The 14,177-nt window shown below is 43.1% G+C and overlaps 1 protein-coding gene across 1 annotated transcript in view; it reads right to left on the reverse strand.

Moving 5' to 3' along the window:
• Window positions 1-14,177, reverse strand: part of csmd3b (CUB and Sushi multiple domains 3b) — a 2,327,439-nt gene that overhangs the window by 177,709 nt on the left and 2,135,553 nt on the right. The window lies entirely within an intron of this gene.

Here is a 14,177-nt window from a genome sequence, read left to right on the forward strand (position 1 = left end):
GGTCCCTGTGTCCCTGCACACTCTTTAGACCTGTGCCGTTAAGTCTCTATTGCCTCTCCCTATTCCTTCTGCAATAATGCATCACCTCACACTTCTCTGTATTAAATTTCATCTGTCACTTGTCTGCCCATTCTGCTAGCCTACCTATGTCCTGTGGCAGTCAATTTGTATCATCCTCCCAGTTTGCCACACCTCCAAGTCGAGTATCAAAGGCAAATTTTGAAATTTTACTCTGTATTCCAATATCCAAGTCATGCATACATATATATCAAAACAGAAGTGATCCTGCACTTTGGGGAACACCGCTATCTATCATCCTCCAGTCTGAAAAACAACCATCTACCACGACTCACTGTTTTCCATACATTAGCCAAGTTTTTTATCCAATTGGACACTGATCCTCCTATTCTATGAGCCTCAGTTTTGGTAACCAGGCTTTTATATAGTACTTTATCAAGCGCTTTAAAAAAAATCCACATGGACATCATCCATTGTATTCCCTTCATCAACCTGCTCTGATAACTCATCAAAAAATGTAATCAAATTAGCCAATTATGATTTGCCTTTTATAAATCCGCACTGGCTATCCTTGATTAACTCAAATCTCTCTAAGAGTCTGTTGATTCTTTCCCTGATATTGTCTCGAAAACCTTACCCATCACTGAAGTTAAACAGACTGGCCTGTAGTTACTAGGAATGTTCTTACACCCTTTCTTGAATAAAGGTGTCACATTTGCCAATCCTCTGGCACCTTCTCCACATCTAGGGAAGATTGGATGATTATGGCAAGACCTTCGGCTATCTCCATTCCCACTTCCTTTCACAACTTGGGATGCAAGCCATCCAAACCAACTGACTTATCCACTTTAAGCATAGCCAGCCTTTCCAGTATATTTTTCCCATCAATTTTCACCTCATCCATTAACTCTACCATCTCCTCTTCTACCGATAATTTGTCAGCATCCTCTTCCTTCGTCAACACTGATATAAAGTACTTATTAAGTATTCTAGCCATGCCCTGCAGCTCTAAGCATATATCACCCTCTTTGTCCTTAATAGACACCACCCCGCCTCTTACTATCCACTTACTATTTACATGCCAGTAAAGGATTTTTGGGTTCCCTTTTATGTTAACTGCCATTCTGTTCTCATATTCTCTCCTTGCCAGTCTTATTTTCCTCTTCACTTCCCTTCTCAACTCATTGTATTTGACCTGGCTCTCGCTTAAAGAATTCACCTGACATGCATCATACACTTTTTTTTTGTTTCATCATACGCTCTATCTCCATTTTCATCCAAGGAGCTTGGCTTTGGCTCCCCTATCTTTTCTCCTTTGTGTAATGTACTGAGCCTGAACCTGAAACATCTCCTCCTTAAAGATCACTCGTTGTTCCGTTACAGTTTTTCCTGTCAGTCTTTGGTTCCATTTTACCGTGGTTGGATTCTTTCTCATTCCATTGCTCTTCTCCATTACTAATCTAAACCTTATGATATGGTGATTATTCGTACCCAAGTGTTCCCCTACAGACATTTGGTCCACTTGGCCCACATCATTTCCCAGTATCAGATTCAGCAATGCCTCTTTCCTAGTTGGACCGAGAACATACTGGTCAAGGAATTTCTCCTAAATACATTTCAGAAATTCCTCCCTCTCCTTACCCTTTACAAGAACATTATCCCAATGGATATTTAGATAATTGAAGTCCCCAATATCACCACTCTATAGTTCATGCACATTGCTGTGATTTCCCTTAAGATTTGCTCCTCTCTCTCTTCAACTATTTGGAGGCCGATAGAATACCCACATTAGTGTAATCATCTGCTTTTTGCTTCTCAATGCTAACCAAATGGATTCTGTTCTTGCCCTCTCAAGGACATCCCCTCTTTGAACACTACAATATCTTTCCTAATCAGTACTGCCACCCCACCTCCCATTTTTCCTTCAATATCTTTTTTGAACACTTTGCATCCCTGAATATTAAGTGCCCAGTCCTCACCATTTTTACGCCATGTTTCTGTTATTGCCACTCGATCATATTCCCATACAGCTATTTGTGTTTGAAGCTCACCAACCTCATTCATCGCACATTACGTACCTGCATTCTAAAGCTGTCTTTGTATTCCTTGTAGTCCTACTTAGTCTGCTCCTATCTAATATAGTACTACTTCCTTCTCTAGTACTAAGGAACACTCATATTCCTTTATGTACCTCATTCCTCTTTTCTACTTTTATATGCTGGTGTCCATCCCCCTACCAATTTAAGTTATATTTAGCCCAACCACACTCCCCGCGAGGACATTGGTCCTAGTCCTGTTGAGGTGCAACCTGTTTTGCAGGTAGATGAGGCACCTGTATACAATTTTCTTCATAACTTTATGCAAGTTAGGTTCCAATGATGCCAAGAGACCATGATGCAGTTTTAATCTGGACCTGAACAGGGAAGTTGTTACATCCTTCCCGTGAGGCAAAAAGCAGTCTGTACCGAGGTCTGAAGACAGACGAGACCTTCAAGTAAGTCTAAAATTTTAAGTTGCGTGGTTAGGGGGACCAAAATTATTTCTCCAGACCCCACAAGGCAAGTGACAACCTCCCCTGGCCCAGACTCCCTCCCACCCACCTGCTGCTCCCACTTTCCTGTGAGACTTCCCAAATCCCTTTCCAAGCCACTTACATGGAAGCTGATGAGCAGCCAAGTGCCACTTGATCTTTTTCTGCCAGCAGCCATTCTGCACACATTTCCTGCCCATTCTAGGTCAGATGTGGACTGGTGCATTTAAGTGATGCTTGGCAATTAAAATCGCCATGGCCTCCTGTTATCTCTGCTGGTTGGGAAATCAACTCACTGGAGCATTTCCTGTCAGAAACCCATTCTAAGTTAAAATCTACCCCATGACTCATCGTTTGAGTCATAGACACTATTCTATCCTTTCACATCATTCTTGTGGGGGTATTAATTCTTAACAGATCTGCGAAACATGCACATTTATAAATTAATTGCACTTACCACCGTCTAATGACATGTATTTCTATCTGTGCATTCTGGCATGTGTAATTGACAGAATTCCCCAGCCTGCCACTGGATTTGAAAGGTAAAATGGTGTAACTCCTCATCCAGGAGTATTTGACATTTTTTTGCATGTCAAATGCTTGGCCGCCTATTTCCACCTCTGTAACATCGCCTGACTCCGCCCCGCCTCAGCTCATCTGGTGCTGAAACCCTCATCCATGCCATTGTAACCTCTAGACTTGACTATTCTAATGCATCCCTGGCCTTCCTCCCACATTCTACCTTCCTTAAACTTGAGGTCATTCAAAACTCTGCTGTCCATGTCCTTATTTGCACCAAGTCCCATTCACCCATCACCCCTGTACTCACTGACCTTCATTGGCTCCCAGTTAAGCCATGCCTCTATTTTAAAATTCTCATCTATGTTTTCAGATCCCTTCATGGCTTCATTCCTCCCTATCTTTGTAACCTCTTCCAGTCCTACAACCCTCCGAGATATCTGTGCTTCTCTAATTGTATACAAAATTATGAGGGGCATGGATAGGATAGATAGGAAGAAACTTTTTCGCTTAGCAGAGAGGTCAATAACGAGGGGGCATAGATTTAAGGCAATGGGCAGGAGGTTTAGAGGGGAGTTGAGGAAGAATTCTTTCACCCAGAGGGTGGTTGGAATATGGAACACACTTCATGAAGGGGTAGCAGAGGTCGGAACACTCACGACATTCAAGAAGTATTTAGATGAGCATTTGAAACGCCATAACATGCAACGCTACGGGCCAAGTGCGGGGAATAGGGATTAGTTAGGACAGGTGCTTGATGGTCGGTGTAGGCATGTTGGGCTGAAGGGCCTGTTTCTGTGCTGTAAAACTCTATGACTCTAATTCCAGTCACTTGAGCATCACTGATCTTAACTGCTCCATCATTGGTGCCTTCTGCTGCCAGGCCCTAAACTCTGTAATTCCCTCCCTAAACCTCTCTATATTACTTTAAGTTGCACCTTAAAATCTACCACTTTGACCAAGCTTTTGGTCAGAGAGAGAGAGAGACAAACAGCACTGAAACAGGCCCTGCAGCCCACCGAGTCTGTGCTGACCAACAACCACCCATTAGTATACTAATCCTACATTAATCCCATATTCCCTCCCACATCCCCACCATTCTCCCACCACCTACCTGCACTAGGGGCAATTTACAATGGCCAATTTACTTATCAACCTGCAAGTTTTTGGCTGTGGGAGGAAACCGGAGCAGCCAACAGAAACCCACATGGTCACAGAGAGAACTTGCAAACTCCACACAGGCAGTACCCAGAACTGAATCCGGGTCGCTGGAGCTGTGATGCTAACCACTGCGCCACTCCTTCATTTTCCCAAACATCTCCTTATGTGGCTCAGTGTCAAATTTTGTCTTCTAATGCTCCTGTGAAGCACCTTGGGATGTTTTATGACATTAAAGGCACTCTATATATATATAAATACACACACATTACAAGTTGTTGTTGTTGCCCCAACAGAGTTTGAAAGAAACCGCAGATTTATTTCAAGCAAGTGATGAGATTTATTAAAAAGTGCTGCATTTTTTCTGTACAAGCTACTCAGACAGACGCTACCTGTAAGAAGCAATGACTGGCAATAACGATGCCTGTCATCACTGGCTTTTCTTTTGCTTTTTCGAAAAATTCAATTTATGCAAAAGAAATTGGAGAAATTTCAGTCTAAGAAGGAGTCACCAATTCCTTATTTATAAAAAGGAACATTAAGTTCCTCGGTTCCCATTTATCAATCGAAAGAAAACATCAGATCGCCCTATCAACTAAGTATTAAGCAAGCATAGATTCTGAACCACTTTTTACACTTCTTATTGTTGATTACAAATATAGGTACTAACTCCTTTTTATCATTGTCCCTATTCCTTCCTCCTGATACATGTGCAGCATTTGATTGATCTTTCCCAGAAAATGCTTGGCTTGCAGTCAGAATATGTAATTTCAATGAATGTGTTCATTCATTTTGTATGAAATTCATTTATTTGAAATTTTAAATGTTTGTTAAAATGAGTGAAAAAATTCTTACAACCAGGTAAATGCATTTAGTACTTTTATCAACATGTCACGCTACCTAGCATTTCATGGTTTCAATCTTGGATCTACATTCTCTTTCGATCACCCTCATTTCTCTTCTCTGATGTCTTCTCGTGCCTTCTTTGACAATTGAACACCACTTGTTCAACTCCGCATATCCTACGTACCCAAGCTTTGCCTTAGCATGCTTCTCTTTTCAGACCCAGTTTTCAATAACAGATCCAATTAACCTTAACTCAGTTCAAGACTCACTTTTTTGATTTGCAACAATTATTAAATTAGTGTCAGCAATTATTCTTCTAAAGAGCCAGAACTGGTTATTTTCTTCAACGTCAAACATTCAGGTCCATTCAAACAGCAATAATGCAATAATATCAGTCTTCATGTGATTTTTCCCAATAATTATCAGTTCAATGATCTTACTCCTTATCAACTACTTATTTTCTTTACCTCTGCATTATATGCATCATTTGACGGCACAGTGGCGCAGTGGTTAGCACCACAGCCTTACAGCTCCAGCAACCCGGGTTCGGTTCTGGGTACTGCCTGTGCGGAGTTTGCAAGTTCTCCCGGTGACCATGTGGGTTTCTGCCAGGTGCTCCAGTTTCCTCCCACAGCCAAAGACTTGCAGGTTGATAGGTAAATTGGCCATTGTAAATTGCCCCTAGTATAGGTAGGGGATGTGGTAGGGAATATGGGATTAATGTAGGATTAGTCTAAATGTGTGGTTGTTGGTTGGCACAGACTTGGTGGGCTGAAGGGCCTGTTTCAGTGCTGTATCTCTCCATGATCTATGATTTTCTAACTTGTTTGACCCAATGTTAGTAAATTAGCTCGCTGGATCAATTTCCTTTTCTCCAATTTGATCTCTAGACTGCTATGATTAATATTCATATTTTTTCATGGTTCAGCTTTTAGTTTGTAATTGCTATCTCTTCCCTCTTTTGCCAACATTTACAGAAACCCAACTTAAACAATACTTTTATGAGTTTCACACATTTTAAAGAATCAAATAGTTCCATGCAGTGAATAAGCACGAAGAACATTTCTCATTTGTCTCTTTTGTCTTTTTAGTCAGTACCCACAGACAATCATAGATTTCATTTTCCTTCCTTGTCTGGATTTGACTTGCTTCTCTTCAAATTCTTGAGTGGTTTTCTTTCTCATCACATTCAATATTATTTTACTTGCATGACTAATCAGGATACTTGTCTAATAATTACTGCAACTGACATAACATATTTAACAACAAGATTATATGCATATTGATTTGGTCCAATCAACAAAGAACAAAGAACAGTACAGCACAGGAACGGCCATTCGGCCCTCCAAGCTTGCGCCGATCTTGATGCCTGCCTAAACGAAAATCTTCTGCACTTCCAGGCACCATGTCCCTCTATTCCCATCCTATTCATGTATTTGTCAAGATGCCTCTTAAACGTCGCTATTGTACCTGCTTCCACCACCTCCCCCGGCAGCAAGTTCCAGGCACTAACAACCCTCTGTGTAAAGAACTTGCCTCGCACATTCCCTCTAAACTTTGCCCCTCGCACCTTAAACCGATGTCCCCTAGTAACTGACTCTTCCACCCGGGGAAAAAGCTTCTGACTATCCACTCTGTCCATGCCGCTCATAACTTTGTAAACCTCTATCATGTCACCCCTCCACCTCCGTTGTTTCAGTGAAAACAATCCGAGTTTATCCAACCTCTCCTCATAGCTAATGCCCTCCAGATCAGGCAACATCCTGGTAAACTTCTTCTGTACCCTCTCCAAAGCCTCCACGTCCTTCTGGTAGTTTGGCGACCAGAATTGCACGCAATATTCTAAGTGTGGCCTAACTAAAGTTCTGTACAGCTGCAGCATGACTTGCCAAATTATATACTCTATGCCCCGACCAATGAAGGCAAGCATGCCGTATGCCTTCTTGACTACCTTATCCACCTGCATTGCCACTTTCAGTGACCTGTGGACCTGTACGCCCAGATCTCTCTGCCTGTCAATACTCCTAAGGGTTCTGCCATTTACTGTATACTTACCACCTGCATTAGATCTTCCAAACTGCATTACCTCACATTTGTCTGGATTAAACTCCACCTGCCATTTCTCCGCCCAAGTCTCCAACCGATCGATATCCTGCTGTATCCTCTGACAATCCTCATCACCATCCGCAACTCCACCAACCTTTGTGTCGTCCGCAAACTTACTAATCAGACCAGCTACATTTTCCTCCAAATCATTTATATATACTACAAAGAGCAAAGGTCCCAGCACTAATCCCTGCGGAACACCACTAGTCACAGCCCTCCATTCAGAAAAGCACCCTTCCACTGATACCCTCAGTCATCTATGACAGAGCCAGTTCTGTATCCATCTTGCCAGCTCACCTCTGATCCCGTGTGACTTCACCTTTTGTACTAGTCTGCCATGAGGGACCTTGTCAAAGGCTTTACTGAAGTCCATATAGATAACATCCACTGCCCTTCCTTCATCAATCATCTTTGTCACTTCCTCAAAAAACTCAATCAAGTTAGTGAGACACGACCTCCCCTTCACAAAACCATGCTGCCTCTCACTAATAAGTTTGTTTGTTTCCAAATGGGAGTAAATCCTGTCCCGAAGAATCCTCTCTAATAATTTCCCTACCACTGACGTAAGGCTCACCGGCCTATAATTTCCTGGATTATCCTTGCTACCCTTCTTAAACAAAGGACCAACATTGGCTATTCTCTAGTCCTCTGGGACCTCACCTGTCACCAATGAGGATGCAAAGATTTCTGTCAAGGCCCCAGCAATTTCTTCCCTTGTCTCCCTCAGTATTCTGGGGTAGATCCCATCAGGCCCTGGGGATATATCTACCTTAATGCTTTGCAAGACACCCAACACCTCCTCCTTTTTGATAATGAGATGACTGAGACTATCTCCACCAAATCCTTCTTTTTGGTGAATACTGATGCAAAGTACTCATTTAGTACCTCGCCCATTTCCTCTGGCTCCACACATAGATTCCCTTCTCTGTCCTTGAGCGGGCCGACCCTTTCCCTAGTTACCCTCTTGCTCGTTATATATGTATAAAAAGCCTTGGGATTATCCTTAATCCTGTTTGCCAATGACTTTTCATGACCCCTTTTAGCCCTCCTGACTCCTTGCTTAAGTTCCTTTCTACTGTCTTTATATTCCTCAAGGGATTCGTCTGTTCCTAGCCTTCCAGCCCTTACGAATGCTTCCTTTTTCTTTTTGACTCGGCTCACAATATCCCGCGTTATCCAAGGTTCCCGAAACTTGCCAAACTTATCCTTCTTCCTCACAGGAACAGGTTGGTCCTGGATTCTAATCAACTGACATTTGAAAGACTCCCACATGTCAGATGTTGATTTACCCTCAAACAGCCGCCCCCAATCTAAATTCTTCAGCTCCTGCATAATATTGTTATAATTAGCCTTCCCCCAATTTAGCACCTTCACCCGAGGACTACTCTTATCCTTATCCACAATTACCTTAAAACTTATGGAATTATGGTCACTGTTCCCGAAATGTTCCCTTACTGAAACTTCGACCACCTGGCCGGGCTCATTCCCCAACACCAGGTTCAGTACGGTCCCATCCCTAGTTGGACTATCTCCATATTGTTTCAAGAAGCCCTCCTGGATGCTCCTTACAAATTCTGCCCCATCTCAGCCCCTAGCATTGTGAGTCCCAGTCAATAGAGGGGAAGTTAAAATCACCCACCACTACAACCCTGTTACCTTTCCATCTTTCCAAAATCTGTCTACATATCTGCTCCTCTACCTCCCGCTGGCTGACGGGAGGCCTATAGAAAACCCCCAACATCGTGACTGCACCCTTCCTATTCCTGAACTCCACCCATATTGCCTCGCTGCACAACCCCTCTGAGGTGTCCTCCCGCAGTACAGCTGCGATATTCTCCTTAAGTAATGCAACTCCCCCACCCCTTTTATATCCCTCTCTATCCCACCTGAAGCTTCTAAATCCTGGAACATTTAGCTGCCAATCCTGTCCTTCCCTCAACCAAGTCTCTGTAATAGCAACAACATCATAGTTCCAAGTACTAATCCAAGCTTTAAGTTCATCTGCCTTACCTGTTATACTTCCTGCATTGAAACAAATGCACTTCAGATCACCAGTCCCGCTGTGCTCCGCAACATCTCCCTGCCTGCTCTTCCTCTTAGTCTTACTGGCCTTATTTACTGGTTCCCCCTCATTTATTTCACTTGCTGTCCCACTGCTCTGGTTCCCACCCCCCTGCCACACTAGTTTAAATCCTCCCGAGTGACGCTAGCAAACCTCGCAGCCAGGTTATTTGCACCCCTCCAGTTTAGATGCAACCCATCCTTCTTTTACAGGTCCCATCTGTCCCTGAAGAGATCCCAATGGTCCAGATATCTGAAACCCTCCCTTCTACACCAGCTGTTCAGCCACGTGTTTAGCTGCACTGTCTTCCTATTTCTAGCCTCACTGGCATGTGCCACAGGGAGTAATCCAGAGATTACAACCCTAGAGGTCCTGTTTTATAACTTTCTACCTAACTCCCTGAACTCCCCCTGCAGATCTCGTCACTCTTCCTGCCTATGTCATTGGTACCGATGTGTACCACAACCACTGGCTGTTCACCCTCCCCCTTCAGAATGCCCCCTGTCTGTTCAGAGACATCCTTGACCCTGGCACCAGGGAGGCAACATACCATCCTGGAGTCTCTTTCACGTCCACAGAAGTGCCTATCTGTGCCCCTGACTATACAGTCCCCTGTAAGTATTGCTCTTCTGCACTTTGTCCCTCCCTGCTGAACAACAGTGCCAGCCATGGTGCCACTGCTCTGGCTGCTGCTGTTTTCCCCTGATAGGCCATCCCCCCCAACAGTATCCAAAACGGTATACTTGTTAGAGAGGGGGATAGCCACAGGGGATTCCTGCACTGACTGCCTGCCCCTTCTAGCGGTCACCCATCTATCTGCCTGCACCTTGGGTGTAACCACTTCTCTCAAACTCCTGTCTATGACACTCTCTGCCACCTGCATGCTCCTGTGCATCCAGTTGCCGCTCCAACCGATCCATGCGGTCTGTGAGGAGCTGCATCTGGGTACACTTCCTGTAGATGTAGTCGTCCGGAACGCTGGAAGCGGCACGGACCTCCCACATCTCACAGGTGAAGCACTTCACCCCTGTAACTGACATTTCTAGCACTAATTAATAAATTAATTTAAGATAAATAAATACTTATTAAATCCTTACTAAATTGTTATAACTATATGGTCCCTAGTGCTAGATTCCTACTATAAATATTAAATGCTAACTAAATACAGTAATCTCCTCCCTCTGGTTTAGTTACTCTACTTATTAATTAGTTAATTAGGGTTTTAATCAATTTTTATCAATGTTTTATTTTCAAATTCTGTAAAAAATAATCCCTACCAGCCAATCAGGTCACAGCTTTCCTGTGACGTCACTTTCAGTTTTTTTTTACCAGAGGTAAGTGTTTTATACTTACCGGTCCAGAACTCTGCCCTCCGAGTCTTCTCACAGTCAGCTGTGCTCTTTGGAAGCTCTGGGCTCCCCTCACTCTGAGGACTGGTAGGAAATGAAAGGAGCTCCTCGCTCCCTCCTTACCGAACTTCCTCACTTACCAAACTTCCACTCTATTGCAATCCAACTCAGCACTCCAATGAAAACCTTAGCCTTCTTTCTGTTTTCTAGATTTTCATTCCTAACATATTAACACAAATCCAGAAGCTTTTTTGATGCCCTTCCTTTCCTCCCAGTGACAGTACATGGTGTGCCATGCTTTTCAGGCTTTTGTGCTTCAAGTCAAAAGTTGAAAAGATACCTATTGGCTCTTTCCTTCTATTTCATAGTTAAATAACCAAATTTAACCCAGTTATAATGAGCAATCAATCTTCCTTTAATTTTTCTTCAGTGTTATCCTTAATTTGATTATCATTAAGTTGATTCGAAATAATGTCTTGTCATTAAAAAAAACTTAACTTCCATTCAAGATGATCACAAATAAACTTTGTTTACCAGATTGCTATTATCAGCTGACATCTAAGTGTGGAATTGTGGTGAATGATGATTAAACAATTTTCAGTTGTCATTCATTCAGCAAAAATTCACAACCATCTCACTTTTGTTGCTACCAGCAGACTAAAATCTTCATCCGCTTCATCAAATTTGCTAACTCTGACTTCAGTATTTATTATCTTCCTTCAAGTTAAAGGTGTTGCTATGGGTACCCACATAGGTCCTAGTTATGCCTGTCTTTTTGTGGGGTATTTCGAACATTCCTTGTTCTAGTCCTACTCAGGCCCCCTCCCTCAACTCTTTTTCCGGTACATTGATGACTGTATCAGTGCCATTTCCTGCTCCCACCCCGAACCGGAAAACATTATCAACTTTGCTTCCAATTTCCACCCTTCTCTCATCTTTACATGTCTATTTCCAACACTTCCCTTCCTCGACTTCTCTGTCTCAATCTCTGTCCACTAAAATTCATTACAAGCCCACCGACTCCCACAGCTACCTCGACTACACTTCTTCACACCCTGCCTCCTGTAAGGACTCCATTCCATTTTCCAGTTTCTCTGTCTCCGACGTATCTGCTCTGATGATGCAACCTTCCACAACAGCGTCTCTGATATGTCTTCCTTTTTCCTCAGCCATGGATTCCACCCCACTGTGGTTGACAGGACCTTCAAATGTGTTTGGCCCATTTCCCGCATTTTTGCCCTCACCCTTTCCCCTCCCTCCCAGAACCGCGACAGTGTTCCCCTTGTCCTCACTTTCCACCCCACCAGCCTTCGCATCCAGAGGAACATCCTCCGCCATTTCCGCCACCTCCACCGTGATGCCACCACCAAACACATCTTCCCCTCCCCTCCCCGTCAGCGTTCCGAAGGGATCGTCCCCTCCGTGACACCCTCATCCACTGCTCCATTACCCCCGACACCTCATCCCTACCCATGGCACCTTCCCAACCGCAGGAGGTGTAATACCAGCCCTTTTACCTCCTCTCTCCTCACTATCCAAGCCCCCAAACCCTCCTTTCAGGTGAAGCAGTAATTTACTTGTACTTCCTTCCATTTAGTATACTGTATTCGCTGCTCACAATGCGGTCTCCTCTACATTGGGGAGACCAAACGCAGATTAGGTAATTGTTTTGCGGAACACCTCCGCTCTGTCCAAAGCATGACCCAGAGCTTCCGGTTGCTTGCCATTTCAATACTCCCCACTGCTCTCATGCCAACATTTCTGTCTTTGGCCTGCTCCAGTGTTCTAGTGAACATCAATGCAAGTTTGATGAGTAGCACCTGATCTTTTGATTAGGCATGCTACAGCCTTGCTGATTGAACATTGAGGTCAATAACTTCAGAGCATGACCGGCCTTTTTTCAATATTTTATTTTTTAACTATGTGCCTGCTTTTCATATAGTCTTGTAGCTGCTCATTATTCTGCTATTAGCACTGTCTCTGGACTAATGCTTTGTCTTTCACCACAAGCATAAATACACAATTTGCCTTTGTCCCAGGACAGCTTTGTTATTTAATCACCCTCTGCTATATCAAACACCTTCTCCTTTGTTCTCTGCCACATCCCCCTCCCCTTCACTTGCTTAAAACCTAATGCTTTTCTAACCTTTGCCAGTTCTGATGAAAGGTCACAGACCTGAAACATTAACTTTGCTTCTCTCTCCACAGATGCTGCCAGACCTGCAAGTATTTCCAGCACTTTTTGTTTTTGTTTCAATATTTATTGGCTGACTTTGTTAATTTCATTCAAAATTGTTTTGTAGTCATAAAATTGTCTTTTTCTGCCATTATTTTATGCTGTGCTGGGAACATACACTTAACTATGTGGAATACAAATATAACTTGCTTCGCTTGATTCCTATGGGCCTTGTAAGGTGCACATCTTCTGCCCTCCCCATACAAATCGAGCAATGCAGACATGATGAGGCCAGTGGTGGTGTTTCTCTATGCTGCAAATTTCCATTTCCCTAGCCTCTCAGAGACCTAGCAGTTCAGAGCATTTAATTTGTCTATTAGACTCTTGATTACTTCAATAAGGTCAGCTTAAGTCTTCTCCAGTGGAAACTTTCTCACCCTTTCTAGCATCTCCTCTCAAGTCAGATGCCTATTTTCCAGTTGCCCTTCATGTCCTTTTCAGATTCTTGTCATCTCCACCTCCCCGCTCTCTACTTCTTGATGGTAATGCCACTTTTCCCCATCTCCTTCAATGTTCACTTATTTCAGATGCCAAATTTGCTCATCTTATTGAGAACATTGAAGCTACAATGATTTAACAACACTGAAATCCAGCCTTCTTTCTTTGTCTAGACAGAGTTTGTTATTGCCTCATTATAACAATAAGCCACTTCTGTGCTGTGGACAGTTCCATTCTCAGCAACATGATCGCCAGCTAGCTTGATGAACTCAACAAATTGGAACATAACTTTTCTATCATTATATACATTCCATATTGTAGTTAACTTATGGAGCAGTGACTTTGTGAGCTTCTCTGTTCTTCTACAAGCTGAAGTGATAAAATACTTAAGATCCTACAACCCACTTCCAGGTGCTCTTTTCAATGAAGCCTTTGACATGTCTTAGGTGAACTTCATCTGCCAAAGAAATGATGCAACCATCCACTGACTTCAGTATACAAAGACTATGAAGGTGACTAGTGAAGAATCATCGCATGTCCCTGCTTATAGGAACACTGAAGTACTCTTTGATGCAAAATCTTCCTCAGTGTCGTAACATAAGAGGAGACCAGTTCATGCCAGGAGAGCAGATTGGGAAATTGTGCATATCTAGCCCATGAACTTGTCTCTTAAAAAAAATCAATAGTTGAAAAATCACAGGCTGGAGGCATGCAACTTCCCAATAGAATTACAACACAGAAACAAACCAGTCAGCCCAATCAGTCCACATTATTTATCTTCCACATGAGCAGTAACCCTCAGCCTGCATACCTTACTTGTTTCCAAATCCCTTTATACCTCTTTCCTGCACACCTATCTAACCAATATCAACTGAGATACAAACAGTGTGAAGGGCAAGTTCTTTACACAGAGGG

The sequence above is a fragment of the Heterodontus francisci genome, chromosome 5 (assembly GCF_036365525.1).
Source record: "Heterodontus francisci isolate sHetFra1 chromosome 5, sHetFra1.hap1, whole genome shotgun sequence".
In the NCBI taxonomy this organism is placed as follows: domain Eukaryota; kingdom Metazoa; phylum Chordata; class Chondrichthyes; order Heterodontiformes; family Heterodontidae; genus Heterodontus; species Heterodontus francisci.